The sequence below is a fragment of the Lycium ferocissimum genome, chromosome 8 (genome assembly GCF_029784015.1).
Source record: "Lycium ferocissimum isolate CSIRO_LF1 chromosome 8, AGI_CSIRO_Lferr_CH_V1, whole genome shotgun sequence".
Classification (NCBI taxonomy): Eukaryota; Viridiplantae; Streptophyta; class Magnoliopsida; order Solanales; family Solanaceae; genus Lycium; species Lycium ferocissimum.
In genome coordinates, this window is record NC_081349.1 from 57,479,800 (window position 1) to 57,507,317 (window position 27,518).

General features: G+C 36.1%; 1 long non-coding RNA gene and 1 pseudogene across 1 annotated transcript; both read left to right on the forward strand.

The window, feature by feature from the left end:
• The first annotated feature begins 421 nt into the window (after window positions 1-421).
• LOC132068764 (uncharacterized) lies at window positions 422-2,575 on the forward strand. Its single transcript, XR_009417497.1, has 2 exons — window positions 422-608; window positions 2,052-2,575. It is a non-coding gene; the product is annotated as an uncharacterized LOC132068764 (long non-coding RNA).
• A 19,374-nt stretch (window positions 2,576-21,949) lies between these two features.
• Window positions 21,950-23,534, forward strand: LOC132067059 (acyltransferase Pun1-like; annotated as a pseudogene).
• Window positions 23,535-27,518: the final 3,984 nt, after the last annotated feature.

The window sequence follows — 27,518 nt, forward strand, 5'->3', positions numbered from 1 at the left end:
CTAAAAGACTTAAAGAAGTCTTGGGAAATAATTTTGTTTGGCTAGAACCTAATTAATATTTTCTATGCGACTTAAAATAAAAGAATAGACTTTGAAATATATGGAATATTTCATGGGCTAATATTTGTGTAATTTCACAATGGGCTTGTTGAACCATTAAAATGGGCTAGATGACCCAAGTGGAAAATTACTACAAAGAGAGAAAAATAATGTAATATAAAAGATATTACATGTGTCATAAAGACTACACACTTGTCTTATTAAGAAGACACTTGTCTAGATACTTGTCTTGAAGTCTAAGAGCACTTGTCTTTGTAGAAAGACACATGTTCTTGAGACTTGAAAAGTGTCTATTTGCATGTAAGTCTTTGAGCCCTATATAAGAGAGTCTTAATTGGAAATATCCAACATAAGTCTTTACTTAAGTTTTTCATCTCTTGTATGAGATACACGATACTCTCTCTACTTAGTTATAGTCTTTTTACATATTAGTGCGGGAAATATCCAAAGGATCTTGGTGGACTAGCTTTGGAGGGAAGACACTTGGGCTCCTAGGAGATAAGGGAAACATCAACTTCAACAAGTTTAAGGAGCAAAGGAGTTGTTTGGTACACTTCTTCTCTATTTTATAATTTAGATGTAATTTCATGAGAAAGATCCTTGGTCGGAAAGTTGGTTCATTGTAAAAATAAAATAAAAAAATTAAAAAAAAAAAAATTACATGCTTCAATTGTTTTGTTCGATCCAACGTTTCCTTCAAGTGGTATCAGAGCCATTCTCACTAGATACATATAAATGCATGTTTGATTTTCAATTTAGATGTTTCTAAGTCTAGCTAATGTGTGTCTTGATCAAAGAAAGATTTTTAGAAACTTTGCTCGAATGCAAATTTGGCCGAAATGAATTTTGAGATTTTTTTTTTTTTGGTCCAACTTTAGAGAAAGAACTGATCTAATCTATGTGGAGTTAAAATCTGAAAATTATTTATGTTGTAGCTATGAATATAGTTTCTAACAAAATTAACTATGCCTGATTTCGACAATCCAATTAGGAATTATGACTGTTTTACTAAAGTGACGCAAAACTGTATTTTGATTTTGGATTGCTGCCTCGATTTCGTTTTTTCCAGTTTTGACCAAAATATTTTTGATAAATTTTTTTTATCAGATTTATGATCAAGAACACAACATATAGCTCGATTGGTATTGCAAAACTAACATGAATGTTAGTTATCTTGTTTGAAATATCCATTCATAAAGATGTGTGAATGAATGTTTTATTCATCATGCATGGATCCTTATTGATTATTGTATTGCATGTGATGTCATGACATACGTGAGACCTAGTAAAATTGAAAACTCTCTCACACAAAAATTAAGTTAAATACGGTGATAGATATTAAGAATATCACCCGTGCCTCCCACCATTTAGGGATAGTAATGTACTGGACCCTGGACATGAGTTTGTTGTGCCAAAGCCAAGACCTAAACCTATCTCTTTAAAACATGGGAAATTAATATGAAATTTTGAATGACTCACTTTGTTGTGTCAAAGCCAAGGGTGGGATGCATTAACGTATCTTCGAAAGTTTTGTCAACAAGGCTAATATATTGCCTAAGGAGTCTGGTTTTAAGTGGGACTATATATGATCCCTCCAGTCATTCATGAAAACTTTCTTAGTGCATTATTACATTCTTATATTAATGAAATGGTGGGTATAACTTAGCTTGGCCTTATAGTTTGTTGTGCCAAAGTCAAGACTATGAGACTAAGAAGCAAAAGAGACCATCAAGAGTTATATATGATATAATTGGGAAAGAGTTCCTTACCTATTGTTCATCAAGATTTGTTGTGCCAAAGCCAAGGTCTTGGTGAAACTAATGAGATCTTGATGCCTGCTAGGAAGCCTTCCAACAGGGCTCCCATTCTCTTAAGAGGGTAATGAGGAATGAGAAAAATAGTGGGAGAACCATATTAATAAATTCCTACCTAATATAGATTTTTTTACCATACAATGAATGTTCATTTATATGTTGTTTGAATTTATGTAGGTTTACTACAAAAATGGCATCCTCTGTATCACTGCGCGATTTAATGGATTTGAATAAGTTGACCGAGCCCAACTGTGTGAAAACTAAAGGAGCTTGTCACTACTGTGGGAAGGAATTTCATTGGATGAGGAACTGCAAAGCCTATCATGAAAGCAAGAAGAAAGATGCAAATGTTGCTTCTTCCTCGGATATTTTTATGATTAAATTTAATTTTCTATACATCATTCTACTTCTCATGGGTATTTGATACCGCATGTGATGCTCATATATGTAATTCTCTACAAGTGTTAGAGCAGAAGTAGAAAACTGGCTAAAGGTCTAGTGGAGCTTCGAGTTGCCCATGGTGCAAAAGTTGTTGCCTTAACTGTAGGAAATGTCTATCTTTTGTTGCCTTCTAACAAGTTTGTAGAACTAAACAATGTTTATTATGTACTAGAATGTGTGTAAAATATTATATTATTTTCCTTGTTATGTGAACAAGGTTATGATTTGAATGTTTAAAGCAATAGTTGCTCATTGCATCATTCTGGTGTAGTTTACGGCAATTATTTTACAAAAGATGGTGTTTTATTCTTGGATGTTAAGAGTGACATTGAAAATATTAATCATATTAGTGCTAAACGGAAAAGAGATAATGTTAACCTCACTTACCTCTGGCATTGCCACTTGGGTCATGTCAATGAGACAAGAATTAATGAGTTGCATAAGGAGGGTTATTTGGACCCTTTTGTTTACACGCCTTATACAACCTGTGAATCATTTCTTATGGGCAAGATGACCAAATCTCTTTTCTTTAGACATGGAGAAAAGGGCAAGTGAATTATTAGGCCTTATACATTCAGATGTATGCGGACCAATAACAACTCAAGCTAGAGGAGGTATTCCTATTTTGTGACATTCACAGAAGATAAGTCTATGTATGAATATGTGTATCTTATGTAACACAAATCTGAAACCATTGAAAAGTTTAAGGAATACCGAAGTGAGGTTGAGAAACAAATTGGAGAAGGTATTAAACTTTTAGATCAGATTACGGAGGAGAATACTTATGCAATGATTTTCTCGACTATCTCAAAGAGAATGGAATTCTCTCACAATGGACACCTCCAGTTACCCCTCAACTAAATGGAGTTGTCGAGAGGCGGAATCGTACCTTATTGGATATGGTACGATCCATGATGTCTTTTACCGACCTTCTAATATGATTCTGGGGATATGCCTTAGATTGTGCCACCTATATATTGAATAGGATTCCCACAAAATCTGTTTCAACCACACCATATGAGATATGGACTGAACGAAATTCATGTCTTAAATATGTTAAGATCTGGGGATGTCCTGCCTATGTAAAAAGACTTGAATCATATAAAACTGCTCCCAAATAAGATAGATGTATATTCATGGGTTATCCCAAAGAAACGAAGGGATACTATTTCTACCACTCTACTGAACAAAAGATCTTTGTTGGTAGACATGTTAACTTCTTGGAAGAATAGTTCATCCTTGAAAAGGCTAGTCGGAGGAAAATTGAATTGGATGAGATCCATGGCCAACAATTTATGTCTAAGCCTTTGACCCAAGAAAAGGTCCAAGAGTCACAAGTTGACACTCAAAAGAGCCATGAAATAATTCCAACTCCCCGTAGGTCACAAAGGAACCGTAGGCAACCCGAAAGGTACTACGGGCTTGTTGTTGAAAATGACAAAGAAACGGATATCATTAAGAATGATGATCCCTCAACCTACGATGAGACAATAAAGAGTACTGACTCTAAAAAATGGATTGAGGCAATCAAATCAGAGATGGACTCCATGTAGGCGAATCAAGTTTGGAACTTGGTTGATCCTCCCGAGGGTGTGATCCCGATAAGATGCAAAAGGGTGTTCAAAAAAGAAGATTGGATGCCATGGCAAGGTGGAAACCTGTAAGGCCAGGCATGTAGCTAAGGGCTATAGGCAGTTACAAGGAATAGATTATGAAGAAATATTTTCTCCTGTAGCTATGCTCAAATCTACTCGGATTATGCTTGTTATAGCTTCATATCACGATTATGAAATATGGCAAATGGATGTTAAAACTTATTTTCATAATGGAAACCTTGAAGAAGAACTATATATGGTCCAGCCTGAGGGTTGTCATTCGCGGCAGACAAATCAAGTATGCAAGCATCCATTTATGATTTAAAGCAACCATCCAGGAGTTGAAATATCTGATTTGATGAAATAACGAGTCATATAGGTTCGAAAGAAATCCAGATGACCCTTGTATATATAAGTGGGCTAGTGGAAGCGTGATAGTATTTTTGGTATTATACGTGGAAGATATTCTGCTAATAGGGAATGAAATCCCAGTGCTTCAAAAGGTTAAAACTTGGCTATCACAAAAATTCTGCATGAAGGATATGAGAGAAGTATCATTTTTCACCGGAATGAGGATCTATAGGGATAGATTAAAAACGGATGTTATGCTTGTCCCAATAGAGGTACATAGACAATCAGTTCAGCATGGCAGAAAGTAAGAGAGGTTGCTTGCCTTCTAGACACGGCATTTGTCTCCCCAAGACAATGTACCCAAAGGCATCTGAGGAGAGAGTGAGGATGAGTAATATTCCTTACGCTTTAGTTGTAGGATCTATCATGTATATCATGCTATGTACTAGACATGATATTGCTTTTCCCTTGGGGTAGTAAGTAGATTTCAGGCTAACCCCGGTGAGGAGAACTGGAAAGCAGTAAAGACCATATTAAAGTACTTGAGAAGAGCAAAAGATGCTTTCCTCATCTACGGGGTTGGTTCAGAATTAAAACTTGAAGGATATACAGATTTAAGTTTTTAATCTGACCCAGATGATAGCCGATTCAAATCAGGATTTATTTTTATCCTAAATGGAGGTGCAGTTAGTTGGAGGAGTTGTTACATCCCGTCTTTTTGCATAATCGAAAAATTCGAAATAATTGTGAATTATGAGAAAGAAGGCCATGTTTGAATTTTTCTTAGTAGGTGTGTGGCGGATGTGGGAGTTTGAACGTGAAAACACCGGAGAAGGCCTAAGGGCAAATTTGGAATTTTGGAAATTTGTTTAAATTACAAATTTAGATTCATGACTTATTGGGCTCAAAAAAATAAGGAAATTGAGGCCCAATTTTTGGAGGGTGGCCGGCTATAAGCCAAGGCCCAACCCAAGTTTTATTAATTTTTGCATGTGCAAATTAATTATATAAGTGATCCTTAGCCTTAGAAGATTCAAGAAAACAAAAGAAAAATCAAGAGAAAAAAAGAAAAGGCCATTCGGCCGTGAGAAAAAGAAAGAAAGAAAAAGAGGGAAAAAAATTCTTGGAGCTTTGGTTTTTGATTCAAAAATTTGGTTCTTCTTGAATTAGTAACAAGCTCAAGGTGCTCTCCAAGTTGGTATAATTTTCAAGGCAAGGAAAGAGCTTCTCTTGGCAAGTGAGGACTTGGAGGAAAGGTAAGGATTTCATGTTTTTATTATGTTATAGAAGGTTATACATATGTTATGGTATGTGGAATCGAATGAAAAGCATGGAATTGTGAATTGTGGTGTGTATATATACATAAGGCCGTGTGTGTGTGCATGGTTGTGCATGGAAGTTATGTTGAATTTTGTGTTGTATTATAGTTGTGGTTGTTGTGGAATTCATGTTGCAAATGAGAGTTGGATGAGTTAGGGTGAAGTTAGGAATATAGAAATGGGCCGTGAGTTATGGAAGAATTGAAATGGAATGAATTAATTTTGTTTAGTATGTTAATTATGTTGTTATGGTATTATGAAGTAAATAGAAGGTTTAATGAGTTAAGTTGGTGTTGAAGTTGGTTGTATGTTTGTTATGAGAAATTTATGTGATTTTATTATAGTTATGTAATTATGGAAATGAATTGTAAGATGTAAGTTATGATGGTTGCTAATGGAATTGAAAGGCGAAAATATGTTATGGAAGGTTATGTTGGAAGTTGGAAGTTTTGAACGAATTATGGTTTCGGTGAAACTTTGGTATAATCGGTGAAATAATGTGAAATGCTCTTGAATTGTATTTGATGGTCTTGAATGAGTAAATGAGTATGAAAATATTGATATTAGTTTGAAAATGTGAAGTTAGTGTGGAAGTTGTTGCTTTATGAAGAAAGAAGACTAACTATGTTAGTAAGCGATTTTAGTTGATTATTGTTGTTGATTGGTGTTGTCTGTTTGTTCTGTATATATGATCACTTGGGTATGGCGGGGCCCCCGTCCGTCTTCGGTCTCGTTCGTATGTTAGAGGTCGAAAATCGTGAGACATGTTTGTGGGTTTGTGGGTTGTCACTGTCCGAGTAGGTATGTGTGATATACGATTTTGTCTGACATAATAGCCCTAACGCGAATCTAAACATTATTCGACGTGTTTCGGTATGTATATACGTATATGTATGTTCGTGCGATGCACACCTTATATCTCGTATGAATTTATGTATGTTTAAATGGAGTTAGCGGTTGGTATATCGGATCGACGGATCGATTATGTAGGTACGTATGGGTGTCCAAGTAGGACACCGATCCCACTGGTCGGGTCGTGACAAAAGTGGTATCAGAGCGGTCGGTTCTCGGAATGTCTGCAGGCCGTGTCTAGTAGAGTCTTGTTTATCGGTGTGTTGGGCCCCACATCTATAAACAGGAGGCTACAGGACATCTAGGATGTTATGTTACCTTTTGTTGAAATCTTAGATCGTGCGATAGAGCTGTATTGTTAGAATGGTTCCCCCCAACGAATTCTTTGTGTTTACAGCGAGGCTCCGAAAAGAGCATCCGCGTCGGTATTTTGGGAGATTATTTCTGACCCTCCTTGCAGGTGATTGTAGGTTGATAAAGATGAAGAGGCGGCCGATGAGGGTGATGGGGGTGCCAAGGCCCCGAGAATGTCGGTTCTCGGGCCGAGTATCGGGTGTTGGAGCCCCGCTATTCGATCGAGACCGATCCTTCGGAGGATCTGCGCGACGATCCCTCCGGACAACGTCCGCGACCCCCGATGAGGAGGATCCCAGGAGAGCGACTACGACACGGATCCGTCCGAGTATGGAGCGGGGGCACCGAGAGAGGAGCTCCCCGACATTGTGCCGGTCGCTCCTACGGTGGAGCACTATGTTCCGCCGGCTTCTTCGCCGGGCGTTACGCCATATTCCCCCATATCCCGGTCATCGGTGAACCGAGTCGCCGGATTCCCCCTATACCCCTCGGATTCGGACGAGGTGGGTGACGAGGAGGAGCGCCCCTCGCTCATAGCTTACTAGATCGGGGCAGCTCGTCCACAGGTATACGAGTATTTATTGAAATTTGTTCTATATATGTGTATTTGTTGCATAATTGTGTAGTTTGGACCGGGGTGGGACCCGCTACGAAAATTTCTGAAAAAATTTTATTAAGGCGCTGAACTGCCCTAAGTTACGTGGCAAAGATCGTGTGAGGCGATTGACGCAGTGATATTACCGATAACGCATCAGAATGAATAGAAGTTTTGAAGTTAAGCGTCTTTGAGACGAGCAATCACAGGATGGGTGACCCCCCTGGGAAGTACGTCGAGAATTTTTCGCAAATATGGATATGGAGACTAAATGAGGATTTGGGGTAACTTAAGTGGAATTTGAGTATGTGGAGTGATTAGAGATCTTAAAAAAGGTTACCGAGTGAACGACGAGATCGGAGAAGAATGAAGAGCGACGATTTCCGAAATCAAAGCAAATTTGAATAGCGATTGGAAATGTTTGTAAGTAGGATGACAAGGAAATTTACGTAAGTCTCGGAGTATAGTAAAGGTAGTTCGATTCGATCGCGATTAATACGCTATATTTCTCGCGCCCCACGCTTTCGGTGGAGTTACATACTCATAATCCGTGCTTTCGAATCGATCACGTTTTTGTTTAATATATATCCGTACGTCCAACTCCGATCATAATTCGACCGATATACTTTGGTGCGTACGATTCGACTTCAAATCATCTCGATAAATCTCTGTACATCGACTCGATATGACTCTTCGATATATTTACGTATGTACGCACGATCGCGGATACATGCGACATACGTACGTACATCCGACCTCGATTGCGGGAACGTACGGTATATGTGTCTATACGTCGGACTCGATTTCAAAGCGGTCCGATAAATTTCTATACGTACGACTCCGATTACGGTCATGTGCGACCTATTTCTATGTGTACGATTCGACTACGGATTTATGTCGACTATGATTATGGACCCATTCGATATCTTTGTACGTACGCTCCGATGTTGAATCGCTTAAGATAATCGTCGAATACGATTCTCGTTTGTTGCACCTTTACGCTTCGTTACGGAACTAACTTTCCGTTTGACACCGAGTTTGATCTCCGGTTCTCGATCAAGACTCGTACGCCGTTGGTCCGATTTGAGATTGTGCGAGTAACCCGATAAAAAGTGATATCGAAGAAAGATGGATGAAGTTGGAAAATGAAGGCCTTTGCAAGTTCTTCAATCAAGTGCAAGTATGTAAGTGGCAAGTAGCCCTCCCCGACTGATTTTGATTTACCATGAGGTTAAATTAACATTCGAGGACGAATGTTTTAAAGGGGGGGAGGATGTTACATCCCGTCTTTTTGCATAATCGAAAAATTCGAAATAATTGTGAATTATGAGAAAGAAGGCCATGTTTGAATTTTTCTTAGTAGGTGTGTGGCGGATGTGGGAGTTTGAACGTGAAAACACCGGAGAAGGCCTAAGGGCAAATTTGGAATTTTGGAAATTTGTTTCGGAAATTACAAATTTAGATTCATGACTTATTGGGCTCAAAAAAATAAGGAAATTGAGGCCCAATTTTTGGAGGGTGGCCGGCTATAAGCCAAGGCCCAACCCAAGTTTTATTAATTTTTGCATGTGCAAATTAATTATAAGAATGATCTTTAGCCATAGAATGTTCAAGAAAACAAAAGAAAAACCAAGAAAAAAAAAAAAAAGGCCATTCGGCTCGTGAGAAAAAAGAAAGAAAGAAAAAAGAGGAAAAAAATTCTTGGAGCTTTGATTTTTGATTCAAAAATTTGGTTCTTCTTGAATTAGTAACAAGCTCGAGTGCTCTCCAAGTTGGTATAATTTTCAAGGCAAGAAAGAGCTTCTCTTGGCAAGTGAGGACTTGGAGGAAAGGTAAGGATTTCATGTTTTTATTATGTTATAGAAGGTTATACATATGTTATGGTATGTGGAATCGAATGAAAAGCATGGAATTGTGAATTGTGGTGTGTATATATACATAAGGCCGTGTGTGTGTGTGCATGGTTGTGCATGGAAGTTATGTTGAATTTTGTGTTGTATTATAGTTGTGGTTGTTGTGGAATTCATGTTGCAAATGAAGTTGGATGAGTTAGGGTGAAGTTAGGAATATAGAAATGGGCCGTGAGTTATGGAAGAATTGAAATGGAATGAATTAATTTTGTTTAGTATGTTAATTATGTTGTTATGGTATTATGAAGTAAATAGAAGGTTTAATGAGTTAAGTTGGTGTTGAAGTTGGTTGTATGTTTGTTATGAGAAATTTATGTGATTTTATTATAGTTATGTAATTATGGAAATGAATTGTAAGATGTAAGTTATGATGGTTGCTAATGGAATTGAAAGGCGAAAATATGTTATGGAAGGTTATGTTGGAAGTTGGAAGTTTTGAACGAATTATGGTTTCGGTGAAACTTTGGTATAATCGGTGAAATAATGTGAAATGCTCTTGAATTGTATTTGATGGTCTTGAATGAGTAAATGAGTATGAAAATATTGATATTAGTTTGAAAATGTGAAGTTAGTGTGGAAGTTGTTGCTTTATGAAGAAAGAAGACTAACTATGTTAGTAAGCGATTTTAGTTGATTATTGTTGTTGATTGGTGTTGTCTGTTTGTTCTGTATATATGATCACTTGGGTATGGCGGGGCCCTGTCCCGTCTTCTGATTTTGTTCTGTATGTTAGAGGTCTGCAGACATGTTTGTGGGTTTGTGGGTTGTCACTGTCCGGTAGGTATGTGTGATATACGATTTTGTCTGACATAATAGCTACTAACGACACGTACGGGTTTCGGTATGTATATACGTATATGTATGTTCGTGCGATGCACCTTATATCCGTATGAATTTATGTATGTTTAAATGGAGTTAGCCGGTTGGTATATCGGATCTGACAGGTAGGTACGTATGGGTGTCCAAGTAGGACACCAGTCACGGCCCACGGGGCTGGGTCGTGACAGGAGTATTACGCAGCCGATAGTAGCTGACTCAACAACTGAGGCAGAATACATCGCTACAAGTGAAGCCACTAAAGAAGTAGTCTGGATGAAGAAGTTTATCAGTGAGCTTAGAGTAATTCCTAGAATAGCACTACCAGTTTCTCTGTATTGTGACAATACTGGGGCAGTTGTTCAAGCAAAGGAACTAAGGTCTCACCAGAAGTCCAAGCATATTTTGAGATGCTTCCATCTCTTGAGAGAGATCGTTGGACCAGGTGATGTGACTCTAGAGAGAGTTGCACCAAGAACAAAATTGCGGACCCATTCACTAAGGCTTTGTCACAACAGCAATTCAAAAATCATCTAGAAATCATGGGCATTCAGTATAAAGGTGATTGGCTTTAGTGTAAGTGGGGATTGTTGGAAATATGCCCTCAGCCAATCACATAGAGATGTGATAGGGATATTTATGTAACAAATATTATCATTCTATGCATAATTATAATAAAGGCAATCTACATCGTCTTGCTGCGTCTTGTTTATATTGCTTGTAGACGATGAAGAAAGCCTTGGATTAGGGCAATATATTTGAGGGTTTTGATAGCAATCATACCAATGAGACCTCGATGCCTTGAAAGCGTCGTTATGGTTTATCGAGAAAGGGTATTGATAAACCGGTTAGATTAGCACATTCTATGTATGCTCAATAGAGAAGGTGGTTGATCTCATAGCTACACGTATGTGTGACACTAATGCAAGAATGTGGGTGCTCATTAGAGAATAAGTTCACTGGATTGACCCGTATGAGAAAACCTTAATGGATGCCCTACTAGCTTGTCAATAAGGAAGTACTCATATAGAGGTTGTGCAAGTGATCCTTAGACCTGAGATCAGCATAGTATCTTATATACACCAACCTATGCGTTGATTCACCTTAGGTGCATCATATATGGATGTTCACGAGGTGTTTTGCGGGTAGGAAAGTGTATATCGAAGGTAATGAGTGGATCAAGATGGGATCAGTCACTCTCAGTATAGGGAGCATACGTCTTTTGGGATCTCGTGGGATTATGACTTGGGAATCTCTGGCCAGAGTTGGACAAGATCTAGAAAAGAGTTTCTAGTGTCTTGTTATTAAGTCATACATCCATAGATCAAACACATAGAGATGAGAATTTGGGATTGACAATATCCATTCCCTTAGCTTATTAGGGATGTACAACATGAAGGATTGAATTTCATGTTAACCTATTGCGGAAGGGATTTTGGCATCTCCACCATGTCCTAGGTCACTGGCGTCTTGACTTATTGTTAGACGATAATCTAGATCATTGGACCCCGATAAGAAAGAAAGAGTTCTTCTAATCGGTTTAATCAATTAAAGAGTTAATTGATTAATTGGAACAAATAATTATATCAAAGAGTTGACAAATTATTTGTATTGACTATCGATCAAATGTTGATCGGGTAGTAGTCCATGTGCAACTTTGACCGGGATCCCAAAGGGTCACACCGTATAAGATTCAATTGGATATTGTCTGAAAGACTTAGAGAAGTCTTGGGAAATAATTTTGTTTGTCTAGCACCTAATTAATATTTCCTATTCACTTAAAATAAAAGAATAGACTTTGAAATATTTGGAATATTTCATGGGCTAGTATTTGTGTAATTTCACAATAGGCTTGTTGAACCGTTAAAATGGGCTAGATGACCCAAGTGGGAAATTACTACAAAGATAGAAAAATAATGTAATATAAAAGATATTGCATGTGTCATGAAGGCTACACACTTGTCTTATTAAGAAGACTCTTGTCTTGAAATCTAAGAACACTTATCTTTGTAGAAAGACACGTGTTCTAGAGATTTGACAATTGTCTCTTTGCATGTAAGGCTTTGAGCTCTATATAAGAGAGTCTTAATTGGGAAAATCCAAAGTAAGTCTTTACTTAAGTTTTTCATCTCTTGTATGAGATATAAGATACTCTCTCTACTTAGCTATAGTCTTCTTACATATTAGTGCAAGAAATATCTTAAGGATATTGGTGGAATAGCTTTGGAGAGAGGACGCTTGGACTCCTAGCAGATAAGGGAAACATCAACTTCTACAAGCTTAAGGAGCAAAGGAGTTGTTTGATATGCTTCTTCTCTTTTTTTATCATTTACATGTAATCTCATGAGAAAGATCCTTGATTGGAAAGTTGGTTCATTGTAAAAATAAAAAATAAAAAAATAAAAAAATTACATGCTTCCGTTGTTTTGTCTGATCCAACATTTCCTTCACTACAAGTGCTTTAGCTTTTCAACAATTGTTAACAAGTTTATCAACAATCCATTTTTAGCAGCGTTGGTATGAGAATATCTCATTTCTTCTATTTACTTGTAGGATAAAAAATCGGAGTATCTACCTCAAGATCAAGAACATGCTGGCACTTTAGGTGTTCCTTTGAAGATATTGGCTCATCCCAATGACCACGTGGAAATTTCTTCAACCATGAATAATACAAGTTAACCATTGCTAGCATAGGTTGGATTAGAGGGTCTGTTGATGCATTCACATCCTGAATTAGAGATAGAATGAATAATTTCGATGTTCTTTGATAGAGCAAGATCCGAAAGAAACTACAGAAGTGGTTTCCTTTGTGAGTTTTGAATTTGCATATGTGTTCTATCCTATGTAGGAATTTCTAATTTGCATATGTTTTCTATCCTATGTAGGAATTTCTAGCCAGGGGCGGCTCAAGAGAGACGGTGGCCTAAAGTCGAAATTTAAAAGGAGGCCTTATATTTGTGTAGTAAAATTTTAATATATTTTATTTGATATCTATTTTTATAGCTCCTTAAAGTGAAAGATAGTTAATTGTATTTTGATAACATTACTTTAATTGATGATATAATCAATTCGTGTAATTTTTAGTGAGACATGACCTAAATCACGAGTCATATACTCTTACGATCATCTCATTGATTTAGATTTAATTTTTTTTTAATTCAAGTAATTGGTACAAAAACTATTAAAATAATTAGTTTATAATTAATAGAAACATTTAAAAATAGAAGTAAGACTTCATGACACTTATTGAATATGTATGAGAGCATCTTTTACTAAAATATTTTCTCCTATCAGTTTAACTCTAAAATAAATTAAAACCATCAATATTATAGTGACTATTATGTCTTAAAAGACATTTAAGGCTTAAATAATAATGCCTTCTATTCTAATTATTTAATAATCTACTTAGCTTGAGCTCTGAAAATGTCTAAAAAGGCACCCAAAGAATTATAGAGGATCTTACAAAGCCAAAATCTATATATAATATAAAGCTAGGCATAGCCAATCCTATGTGGCATCCCTCTAAGGCCTCCAAATGCATTTATCTTTTATCTCTTTTTTTTTGACATTTTTCCCATCATTTTTATCATTAATTATATTTAAAAGCTCATATAATAAAGACAATAAAGAATAAATAATTGTAGTAAATAAATGAAAAAAGTGAAGAGGCATAGCATGAGCAGTTACCGATGATGAATTGTAAGAGCAATAAACATATGTAGTAAATGATAATTAAGCGTGAATTCATTTAATTCTTTTCCATAATCCCCTCTTTCCTTCTACTCTACCGTTTTCTTCCATGTATATTATAATAAAGTTAGTGATTCATAATATATTTATTAAATAAATAAAGATTTAAATGGTCATGTTTGTCCTAATTAAGTCACTTTCACCCTTTTGCTTTCCCTAATAATGCCTAATCAACCGTTTCACTTTCCTTAATTAATACTAAATAAAAAGGATTCATCTATGTTATATAAGTTAGAGAAAAGAAATCTGCAGCAATCATCCACTTTCAATTTCTTCATTCAATTTCTTTTTTTTTTTTTTGCATATAATAAGAGCAGTGAAAATTTCTTTTGTTCTTCTAGCAATTTGAGTGAGTGATATTATTTATTTTCTATTGGGATTGTTTTATGTATAATATTGGTTTGGTTTATTTTATTATTAGACATTCTGGTCACTTTTTCACTATTGCAAGTTTTAGATAGTACGTTCTTTTATTCTTTCGCTGCTCTGGCAAACATTTAGAACCTGAAAAGATTTGGTGGTTTTGAGATGACGATTAAAAATATTGAGAATTATGTTCAATTATGTCACGACCCAACCCGCAGCCGTGACTAGTGCCGTGGGCACTCGTACCCACCTATTAACCATAGTCAGCATACAAACAACTTATGCATATACATAGGTCCGACGTCATATCAAAACTATCGCAAATACATGTACATATATACCGCACAAAAGCCAGCAAGGCTGTCACAATACACAACATCCCAACATATATATACACGCAGTCGACATGGGCCCCCACCGCGAACGGGAATGCCCAAAACATAAATCACACGAGACATAAGCCCGAACGTAACTATTCACAACCCACACATATGTCTACAGACCTCTAAGAGTAACGGTCGTATCATATGACGGGACGGGCCCCGCCGTACCCCTGAATAGACATATACATATACAACGAAAGTGTCTGTACCAAAAATACGGCTCGGAACAAGGGAGCACTCCAAGACAAATGAATGGAAATCCTAAGGCGGCGGATCACCAAAACGAGTATCCGCACCGCGCGTGAAAACGACCTCCCGAAGAAAGGGGGTCGATGCGAAATATGTACCGAGTATATAAAGCACGGAATACGAATAGGATCATAACCGAAATAAAGTACAGAAAATGAACACAATAGCCAGAATACCAAAAAGCTTACTTTTGAAACACAAATAATGCATATCAATATCATGTATAGGGCTCGGGGAACATGGTCGCCACCCCGTCTTTGGCGCCATAACACATCATACTCCAGAATATTGCATAACTCCGTAACATAACTCCGTAACACATCATAACACCACAACACATCATAACACCATAACACATCATAACACCAGAATATATATATACGGTACCCGGCCCTCTAGCGAGGGACTCGGTGAACCATAACACATCATACTCCAGAATGTAGCATAGTGCGCACGATGACATAACCGGCCCGGGACTCGGCGAAAGATGTAACAACAGTGTGCACGAGCAGAGTAGTGAGGAACTATATGCGCTTTAAAAAAACATTTTCAAGGACTCAATAGAATAATCAAAACGAACCATCATTTGAAAACCAAGACAATAGTCAAATTAAGTTTCCTTCGAATGTCACTCCGAACATATCAAATAGAACTTTAGAAATCATAGATACGTATCAAAACCATATGAAATAGCTTATGGAAATCAAGAACATAATCATCGTAGTGCCCCTAAGAATAGGAATTTCTTTAGAACCGTATACATGTCATCTGTTCATTTCACAAAGATCATGCCAAAAGAAAGAAGGACAGCTTTACATCCTGTTCCACCTCTTATTAGCTACGCTTATTCGTCCAAACTCGCAAGTCTACATTTAAGAGGATTTACACAATCATTAGGCTCATTATTACACGCTTGTCTTAGTCCTTCAAATAAATTCATTTATAGTCTGCCGAAATTTTTAAAGATCTCCCCGTTTATATGCCTAGCCCGAAATTTCAATTCAATAACCAACAACATCAACAACAATACCAATAGTAATAACATCATTTCCAACACAACATATGTCATAAAACAGCCCATTAATCGTTTTCCCATCTTCTCAACCAACCTTGACTTGCGATACGACTAATTAATAACTTTATTTCCGTAAAGAAGCCGAAATTAATACCAACAACATCGATAACAACATCTTCAATATCCTACAAAATAAATACATACATTTTTATCCAAATTTCTCTTCAAGACTAAATTCATAATCCGACAACACCAACAAACGAATTTATCACACTATTCTCTCCGTTCTAATCCGTTAAAACTCTGAATAAACTTGTTAACAATGAAAATGAACCTTAATCTTACCTCAAGTGTGCAGCCACCACGTCCACCCTCTTCTTCTTGGTTGATTTTTATCTCAAATTGAAGGCAACGCGACGTACGACACTTTTCTCTTCATGGGCTTCGGAATTCGGGGCCCAGATTTTGGTCAAAATTGGTTTTTCTCTCTAGGCTCTCCTCTCTCTTTTTCTCCAGAATTTTCTGGGTGTTTTGGTATGATAAATGAGGATAAAAGGCTGAAATTTTACTTAAAAGGTGTGGGTCATGGGCACGACCCGGTTGGGCTCGGGTTGGGCACCGACTCTTTCTCCTTAAAACGTCCATATCTCCTTATCCCGATGTCGCTCGTGAACCCACGACCTATGGTTGGAAATATATTTCAATTATCTACAACTTTCATGCTGGGAGTTTTCCCAAATTCCAAACTCATAATACCGTTTTGTCCCCTCGAAGTCAGATCACCCGAAAACGTTTTCTTAAATCGTCCTTTTGGAGGGCTTACACTCATTTTTGGCTTATGGGTCCTTCTTAGGACTTGCTCAACTTCACATGTACTACCCATATATCTCTTCATATGTCCTTTATAAAATCCCGACATGTGGGCCCCACCTTAACTTATGGTTACAAGGGTTATCATCAGGTAACTTGTTAACTGATTTACTCCATACGATCTCCAATGTCATATGTACACTCTTATACGTAGATAATATAATCTTCATCCCTAATTCTTGTATAACTCTGCTCTCCCTTGAGCTCGTACTAAGCCATCGACAGTCTTGGTAACGCAAACTTTCCGGGGTGTAACAAATTATATATGCTTCGATCTTCTATTTATGATCAAAATTAATTGTGTCTCAACTCTTTTTTCTTCATTTTGTCCGTCTTTTTGCGGCTGTTATGATATTGATATACTTGAATTTTCAGAGTTATAACTTGAGGATTTGTATTACATGTGCGGTTTGTTCTTTTGGGATATTGAAAAACTATAAGCTACCAACAATCTGTTTCTTTTTTATTCATCTTTACTTCAGGTTTTGATAGATCATGAATCCAAGCATGAGAATTTCACTGAAACATTTTTTTTCTTCCTTTTTTTTCTTCTACCTTCTCATTTGTCGTAACACAATATTTGTTTCGAGAGTGTGATTTTTTGTTGAGAAAAAAGAGTTAAAAAGAAATATTATAATTACGGGAAAGGTGCTCTAAAAAAACGATTTAAAAAAATGAATAAAAGAAACAATAAATGAGGAGAAAGAGAAAAATAGCAACTTGATTTCTAACATACAAAATTAGTGAACGAAATGTGTGCATGCTTTTCTTCTGGTCTTATTTCCATTTGAATTTTCTTCTTCTTTATGTATAGAACAAAGAGGGGAAGTAGAAAAATTAAATAAGAAAAAAAGTGAGAAAATAGCAACTTGATTCCAACATGAAAAATTTGTGTCCATATGATTTTATCTTCTTTCCATGTTAAGAAAATCAAAGAAATTATAAAAAATGTAGTTTTAAAAGTTAATAGAAAATTTTAATTAAGTTTAAAATTTCTAAATGAGGAGAAACAAAATAATAAATCTAAATCAATTCTATCTAAACTCGAGGACTACAAATCTCTTTTTAAAAATATTTAAATCGAATTTTGACACTTCGAATGACATACGGAAGTTTTAGTCTTCATATCCTCAATTATATATAAAGCAGATCATCAGTAAAACATTAAAAAAAAACACACAGAAATTCACATGATTAAAAAGATGAGTAGGATTTCCTCTTCTTTTTTTTTTTTTCTTTTTTTTCCATTTAGAATTGGAGATGTCAAAAAGAAATTTTTGTAGTAAAAAAGTATTTTTTTTAATTGAAATTATTGATGGTGCTTCAATTAAAAAGTATAATGACATAAGGTGAACATAAATTTATATCCGTATATATGAAAATTTTATATCTTTTATCTTGATTACATGTATAAAATATTTTTTAAATTCACTACCTAATTCTTATAACCGCGCGAAGCGCGGCCAAATTTACTAGTTATATATAAGATTGATTTAAGTTGAAGTGAATTAAACCATATTACAAAGTAGGAAGTAGTTACACATTTAATTGACTACAACTTCCAATTGTAATTACATCAATCATATTTTTAAATAGTAACATAAACTTTGAAAATATGTATGTAATAATTGATAAATAACTGACAATAAAATGATTAAGAAAATTACTTTTCACTAATAATAAATATAGACAATTATTTAAATAGTATATACAATACAAATAATTTTGGGGCCTAAAGCCACTGCTTTAATGGATTTAGGCATTACATCCCGTATTTTCATGCGTTGAGTGGCGTCGTGAGTTACGTCGATATAAGATCAAAGAACGATGTTATTTCTAAGGTTAGAAGTGTTTGGACCCATGGTTAGTATGTGTTGGAAGAAGGTTATACGAACGAATTTCGGCGAAGTTCCCGACATATGGAGCAACATACGGGATGTAGAATAGAGGTACGGGCCATACATTGCTCCATCTTTTGAGAGGTCTAGATTCAGAGGAGTTTTTCCATGTACGGCCCCACATACGGTGGACATACGGTCCGTATGTCACCACATACGGCCGTATATTGCTCCGTATGAGAGAGGCAGTGGAATTTTCTGGTTTATATATTGAAGCGGAAGGAGTCATTTTAACTTCATATCTCACTCTCCCATGATGCAAAACACCCTAAAATGCTCTCTAAAGGTTCCTCTACTAATTAGACCAAGATCTACGAGTTTATAACGTGAATCTACCCTCGGAAAGTGCGTAGAGATTGTATGTATCCTCTCTATCCCCTTGTTCTTGGGACATAAATTCTCCTAAGTTGGAGAAGGCTTGAGAAAGGTGTTGTCTTGCTAAAGTAAGGTAAGAATTCCCCTCTGCTAGATGTATTTACTTTTATGCAAGTCGTAGCTAGGTTGTTAGACGAGAAAATATGGAATTGATACCGGAAAATCGTATAAGTTTTTGTTATTGTCGTGTGGGCTATTGGGTGGTTGTTCTAAGTTGTCTTGTTGGCTGAATTGGTGGATTTGATGTGGTTGTTGTTATTCTTGTTATTTGAACATGAGGGATGTGCAAGAAATTGGGGAGATGATGTCTGATTCAGTACAAAAGGGCTTGCCACTCGATATTTGATTCTTGCACCATTGTAATTAATGATAGTATCGTTATTTTCCTTGTAGATTGAGGCGTAGAGGAGTTTGGTCACAGCAACAAGTAGGATGTTGATGTTGAAGGTATGTAAGGCTATCCTTTCCTCCTTTTGGCATGATCCAATCGAAACGAACATCAACGAACGTCCCTCTAAAATGACTCTACTCATGTTAAGTTAGAAACGTTCGTATGTCTCATTTCATTTAGCATTCCTCGAGAAAATCGTATGCATTCTTCATGAATTAGCCATTTCAAAGGAACATGATAAAATTTCTTACAATAATTTTTTTTATTAAAAAGAAAAAAAAAACTAAAGAGACGTGATTTACCAAGACCATAATTGAATTAAACAGTAATGAATAATTAAAGGACTCAAAGACAAGATACATATATCAAGGAACTTTTATTTCTGGTGGTGATTCGCAAATCTTCTACATACCAAGAAGTCTTCCTCTCCCGTGGGGATCCGCAAGTGTTATCTGTATCAATAAGTTTTTCCTCTCCGGAACTGATCTATAAGTCTTTCTCAAATCAAGAAACCTTCATCTGCGGCGGTGATCCACAAGTCTTACAGACCTCTGCATTAATGATCAAAGCCTAGCTCCGCTTTTGTGGTCAAATTCAATCAACAAGTTAGCCCATCAATTCAAGAACAAGCGAAGCCATTGAGTTGACAGTTTTGAGAAGAAGAATCAGAGGACTACATCTTTTGATTTAAGATAGTCTAGAGATTGTAATCCGCTTAATTTATTGAAATATATTATTATTTTGTACTATCTATCTTGCCTTTAATTTTCAAATGCGAAATATGCTGTTACACTCTCTTTATAGATTTGTCTTGGACCCGATTTTCAATATGTAAATAAATTTTAAACAATAAAACATTTACTTGTTTCTTTTCTCACCCCATGTTTATGAACACTTTGCAATCAAAACACTCTACTAAGAAAGGAAAAGCACAAAAACACTTTGTTATCTGTTGAGAAAATCAGGAAATGAATCATGAGTTTAAATAATCTTAAAAGATAGTTAGACGAAGTAATAATAGATCATTTGCTCGACCAAGGTAAAGGTAAATCAAATTTAATTTGTACTCCGCATAGTTGGCAAAATTTGACTTCCTTTGTCATTAGCATACCATAGACACAGTACTTACTCCACAAAAATCCTCGGTCCACCGTTTTTGAAATGCTCATTTGTTTAACGTGCTGTGACTTTTCTAGAAACAAGCATGTATAAACATTGTCTATACTTTTTATTCTACTCTCCAATAGTACAAATTGGTCTTTTCAGTTTTGAACAATTATAAAATCTAGGAATAAATCAAGCTTGAAATTAACTAGTAAACAAACTCATGGAAGTCAACAACACAACACAGAAGAAATTCTTAAACCTATCAAAGCAAGTACGAATGTGGAACTATATGGCTAAATCAGCAGCAACAAGAGCAACATCGACCAAGAAAGAAAGAATAAATATAAGATAAATAAGTGGGGTAATTAGACGGATGATCACCTAGCTTATATTTGATTAGACCAAAATCACAAAGCTACTTTTGTAATAAAATAGTCACTCAATTTAGCCTAAATATTACAAAATAGTTACGAATAGCAGGTTTATCTTAAACAACCTATCTACCCTATAAAAGATAGAGGTAAGGTACACAGACATCTTACCCTCTCTTTACTACCATGGGGACTACTACAGTATGTTGTTGTTATTACAAAATAGTAACGAAACAATTATTTTGTAACCAAAATATCACTCGATTTCACCGAAATATCATAAAAATATATAATACTATGTCTACTTTTATTATTCTTTTTTTTTTTTTTTTTTTTTTTCTACCTAGTGACTTTCAATGACACCCCGGGACGGAGTGGGGACGACCCTATGCGCGAGGCAAGAAAGACACGGTTCTACGAAGTCAGAATCGAATCTTTCTGTTGGCTTTCCCAATTCATTCGAGAATAATAATTCAAGGGAGTGAAGGGAGTACTTCTAGCTGCTTCGCCTGCTTCTTATTATGGCGGCTATGTTTTTGTGGCGATAGGTAAAGTTGAGTGGCTTTTATTTAAAAAAAAAAAAAAAAAAAAGAATTAGAGACTTTCGTAATATTGAATTGAGGTTGAGTGGTTTTCACTGCAAAATATTGTGACTTTGTGCAGTAAAATAAAAAATGAGTTGCCTTCCATAGGATTAACCAGTAACTGAGTTTAACCTTAGGTTGCATTTGGATTCAGCTTCAGGTTTATTTTTAAAACGATTTTAGACTAGACAATTTTGGATGTAAATTGTCTGGTTGCTTTTTGTATTTAATTTCGGAACAGTTTGTTTCAAAGTTAATTTTGTTTATACAATATATTATTTATTAATTTCTGGTTGAGTTTCTAGAATTCTCTACCTTTTTATCTAACCATACATCTCTTGATTGAAGAAAAATATGAGATAATTTTTTAACAATATCAATTTTATCGAGTTCCTTGGCGTACCAACATAGAATCGGCTAACTTCTACTTTTGACTCTTATTCAAGGTTTCTGGCTATAAAAGTGCTAAACTTGAAAGGCAATAACATAGCCACAAAAACAAAAAATCATTGCCTTCCAGTAGTCAACTAGTAATTCAATCAAACAAAGATAGCAAAATGGGCTCAATTGCACATCCACTTGTATCCATTATCTCTGAGAAGCTCATCAAGCCATCTTCCCCTACATCTCCTACTAAAAGATGGCACAAACTTTCTCTAATTGATCAAGCTTTCAGCAACTCTTACATTCCGTTTTCCCTTTCCTACACCAAACACCAACTAAACAATATTAATCCTACTCAAATATCTCAACTTCTTGAGGAATCTTTGTCCAAAATCTTGTCCACTTATTATCCATATGCCGGAAGACTTTAAGATAATACTAAGGTTGATTGTAATGACATGGGGGTCGAATTCGTTCAAGTTCAAATAGATTGCCCGATATCACAAACTCTTAACTGGCACAATGCAACTATAGAAGATTTGCTATTTCCTCAAGGTTTGCCTTGGTCGAATTGTGAAGGCCGTGGACTAGTTGTAGTTCAACTCAGCTATTTTAGTTGTGGAGGAATAGCTATCAGTATGTGTATATCACACAAGATTGGAGATGGATGTAGTGGTTACAATCTTTTTCGTGATTGGTCTGAGATAACTCGCGATCCGAATTTTACAAAACCATCGCTCCACTACGTTGGACAATCTGTTTTCCCTCCACCTTCAAGTGGACCTTTTATCGCCCCATTATTCATGTCAAACAAACATGATTGTGTCCAAAGAAGGTACATTTTCTCTAACGAGAAATTACTTAACCTTAAGAACACGGTTGCTGCCGAATCAGAAGTGCAAAATCCGACGCGTACTGAAGTTGTGAGTGCGCTTATCTTTAAATGTGCTGTTGCTGCAGCAAAGGCAAACTCGGCGTTTTTCCAACCACCATCAATGGTTCAAGCAGTTGATTTACGAGCACAAATTGGTTTGCCTCCAAATGCTATTGGAAATCTTCTAACTATATGTCCAACATCAATAACTAACGAAGAAAATATGACGCTATCAAAGTCAGTCAGTCAAATGAGGAAATCAAAAGAGTTAGCTTACAATAGAGATAACGTCAACGACAACATGTTTGTGGCCTTATTACTCCAACTAGCTAAATCGAAACAGGAATATCATGACAATGGTCCTAATGCGTATCAAATTACTAGTTTGGTGAAATTTGCTCTTCATGATATCGATTTTGGATGGGGGAAGCCTACAAATGTGAGCATAGCAAATGGACTAAATAACAAGTTGGCTATCTTGATGGGTAACCAAAGTGGTGGACTGGACGCATTCGTGACGCTCAGTGAACAAGATATGTCTGTGTTTGAGCGTGACCCTGAACTTCTTGAATTTGCTTCTTTAGTTCCAAGTTATTAGAAATTTTACATATATTTTCTGTGTTTGATTTGGTGCTAGCTAGTAAGTTATTACAAGTCCTTTTATTTTGATGTTGGCTACTTTTACGATGGTAAGAAGCCTTTGTTAACTTCACCAATGTATTGAACAAAGACTATTAAGAGATTCCTTTTGCGTGCAAAATGTGTTCTGTTTCAAGTCATCGTTAATGGTGTTAATTAAAAATTGATGATCTCTTTAATTCTCTTGTAAACTATGTAATAGAGATCTTTTAAAGAATAGATTAAAGACCAACAAAGGACGTGGTGCAGCGGATGAGGCTGTTTCTCCCTTAATCAGAGGTCTCGGGTTCGAGCCCTGTGTATGAAAAAATCCTTGATAGGGAGCGCTTTCCCCAGAAATGGATACGTGACGCGAATCCGAAAATAATCAATATTCAATGCTGGTACCGGACACCAGGTGGGAAACAAAATAAAAAGAATAGATTAAAGACCATATTACAAAATTCGTCACAAAGCAACAACTATTTACAAGGAAGAATACATATGCGACCCCTTAAAATTTTCAAATATTTTCAGTTAAACACCTTAATTCAGGTAATGATTTATTGAACACTAAATATTAGTCGAAACTTCTTAAGATCATACATGGCAGAGAGCTTCTTGTCCACCACTTTAAAGAACGTGAAATGAGCCAAATAGAAGGAGAAGTAATAGAAAAAACAGAACTATTTTATTTTTACTTTTCCTTCTTTCTTCTTCTTGTCTTTCCGCTTTCCTAGCCTCTAGCAATACTACCTCTCCATTTTGACACGATAATGGAGGATTTTTTCCCCTCTCCTTTTTCTCAACTCCATCAACAATTCCATTAAAAATCCCAATAGTCGCGCTTTCCTTATTTTCAACCCCATAAACATCGTTTTCCTGTCAATGTTTATAGGGAAAAAAAATATTTTCTGATGGGGGGGAAGAAAGGGCGACAAGGAAAGAGTGTAGCAGACAACATGTTTACGAAAAGAAAGAGACAAAACGAGAGGCAAGTATGGGGATGCAACTTTTAGGAATTGTTGGAGTTATTTTCAACGTGTCTCTTTTTAATTGGCTTCTTTTCCATGCCATCGCATTTGAGAAGGATAGGGATGTCCTGTCATGATATTTAAAGTATGTAAGACGCCCTTTTAGCTGGCTTAACAACAGAGAAAAATTGTAGTGCCGTGGTGTACCAACATCAAATCGGCTTGACTATTGTTCAAGGTTTCTGGCTATAAAAGCGCTAAACTGTAACGGTAATTACATAGCACAAAAAAAATCATTTGTCTTCCAATAGTCAACTAATTATATCAAACAAAGGTAGCAAAATGGGTTCCATTTCTCTTCCACTTGTATCCATTATCGCTGAGAAGATCATCAAGCCATCTTCTCCAACTTCTACAAAAAGATGGCACAAACTTTCTCTAATTGATCAAGCTTTTAGCAACTCTTACATTCCCTTTTCTTTTCTACACCAAACATCAACTAAAGAATATTAATCCTACTCAAATATCTCAACTTCTTGAGGAATGTTTATAATAAATCTTGTCCACTTATTATCCATATGCCGGAAGGCTTAAAGATAATACTATAGTTGATTGTAACGACACGGGGGCTGAGTTCGTTGAAGTTCAAATCGATTGCCCCATATCACAAACTCTTAACTGGCACAATGCAGCTATAGCTTTAAAATGGAGCTAGAACTTGGGTTTAGTTTTAAAATAAACTGGCACAGTTAAGAGTTTGTGATATGGGGCAATCGATTTGAACTTCAACGAACTCAGCCACCGTGTCATTACTATCAACTGTAATATTATCTTTAAGCCTTCAGGCATATGGATAATAAGTGGACAAGATTTTTGATAAAGATTCCTCAAGACGTTGAGATATTTGAGTAGGATTAATTTTCTTTAGTTGATGTTCGGTGTAGAAAAGGGAAAATGGAAATGTAAGAGTTGCTAAAAGCTTGAGCAATAAGAGAAAGTTTGTGCCATCTTTTAGTAGGAGAAGATGGCTTGATGATCTTCTCAGAGATAATGGATACAAGTGGAAGAGAAATTGAGCCCATTTTGCTATCTTTGTTTGATAGAATTAGTTGACTATTGGAAATCTTCTTACTATCTGTCCAACATCAATAACTAATGAAGAAAGTATGACGATATCAAAATTGGTCAGTGAAATGAGGAAATCAAAAGAGCTAGCTTACAAAAGAGAGAACGTCAATGTCAACTTGTTTGTGGCCTTATTACTCCAACTAGCTAATTCGAAGCAGGAATATCATGAAAATGGTCCTAATGCGTATCAAATTACTAGTTTAGTAAAATTTGCACTTCATGAAATCAATTTTGGATGGGGGATGCCTACAAAGGTATATATAGCAAATGGTCTAAATAACAAGTTGGCTATCTTGATGGGTAACCAAACTGGTGGACTGGATGCATTCATGACGATCAGTGAAGAAGATATGTCTGTATTTGAACGTGATCCTGAGCTTCTTGAATTTGCTCTTTAGTTCCAATTTGTTAGAGATTACATAGATATATTTTATGTGTGTTTGTTTTGCTGCTAGCTACTAAGTTATTATAAGTCCCTTTCTTTTTTATATTCACTTCTACGATGGTACGAAGCCTTTGCTTTCTTCACCCATAATGTATTGACTAAAAAATAATGAGCGATTTTTGTTTTGGATGCAAAATGTGTTCTGTTAGTCACTCTGTTTCATGCATGCTTACTATACGTTCCCTTTTTAATGTGCGAATTGTTTATCTCCAAAAGCTATTGCGTTACTTGCTTTTCTTTTTCTTTCTTAGCTATATTTGAAAGTTTACATACCCTTTTTTTAATTTCTTGTATTATCCAAAATAATGAAGACGTCATCTATACTCTTTGACATTACTCTAAAACTCTTTGTTATCATCACATGGACAAATCTCTCTTGCTGTTGAGTCCTTAATGATGTTAAGAATTAATAATTTCTTTAATTATTGTAGAGTTTCTGAGATCTGAAATCATAAAACATACTCAATTTCATTAGTACTTGAATTTATTTTCTCCCTTATAAAGTGATAGTCTCTGTCTATATATTTTTGTTCTCTCATGAAACACAGAATTGACAACTATTCGGATGAGCGTCTTACTGTAGCTGCGAAATATAACTAGCAATTTCACTTCGTGCTCAGGGTGTGTTCGGTATGGAGGACAAATATTTTCCACGAAAATATTTTCTTGGAAAATGTGTTGTTAGAAAATAAGTGAATTTCTACTTATTTTCTAATGTTCGGTTGGGTATTGGAGAATAAGCGAATTTCTTACTTATTTTCTCATGTTCGGTTGGTTAGTAGAAAAACATTTTTCGAAAAATACTCACCCAAGCCCCACCACACCCAACACACCCCCACCCCCACCACCCCATCCCCAACACAAATCCCACCCCCATCCAACCGCCACCTGCAAAAGCACTCCATCTTACCCACCCCACACCACCGCTCCACCCACCCCCTTCCAAATTTTGTATTTCATATATTTTATTTTACTTTTATGAAAAATTTATAAAAATGGAAAAAAATTTCTTACAACCCCCACCCCGCACCACCCACTCAACCCCAACCCCAACCCACCCCACCCCCAACCACCCACTCCACTTGACCCTACCCCAAACCACAACCCACCCTACTCCAATTTACCCCACCCCCACCCCACAACCACATACCCCCAACCACAACCCCCCCCCCAACACCCACCCTACACCAAATTTAATCACACAAACTTCCCATTTTTATAAATGTTTTATAAAAGTAAAATAAAATATATGAAGTAGAAAATTTGTGAGGGGGGCGTTTCGGGGCGGGGCGTGGGTGGTGTAAAAACAAAAAAAAAATTCAAAACATTTTTTTAAAAAAGAAAAATTAATTATTTTTGGATGGGTGGGGTGGGTCGCGGGAGGAGGGCCGTGGTGTAGAAAATATATATATATAAAATTAAAAAAAAAACTTTTCAAAACTTTTTTTTAAAAGGGGGTGGAGTGGGTGGTATAAAATACCCCCAAAAAAAAAAAGTGGTGGTGGGGGACGGGGGTGTGTGGTATAGAAAAACCAAAAAAAAAAAAAAAACATGAAGAATTTTTTTTAAAAAAAAAAATAATAAATTGGGGGGGGGGGGGGGGAGGGTGTGGGGGTTGAGTTGTGGTGG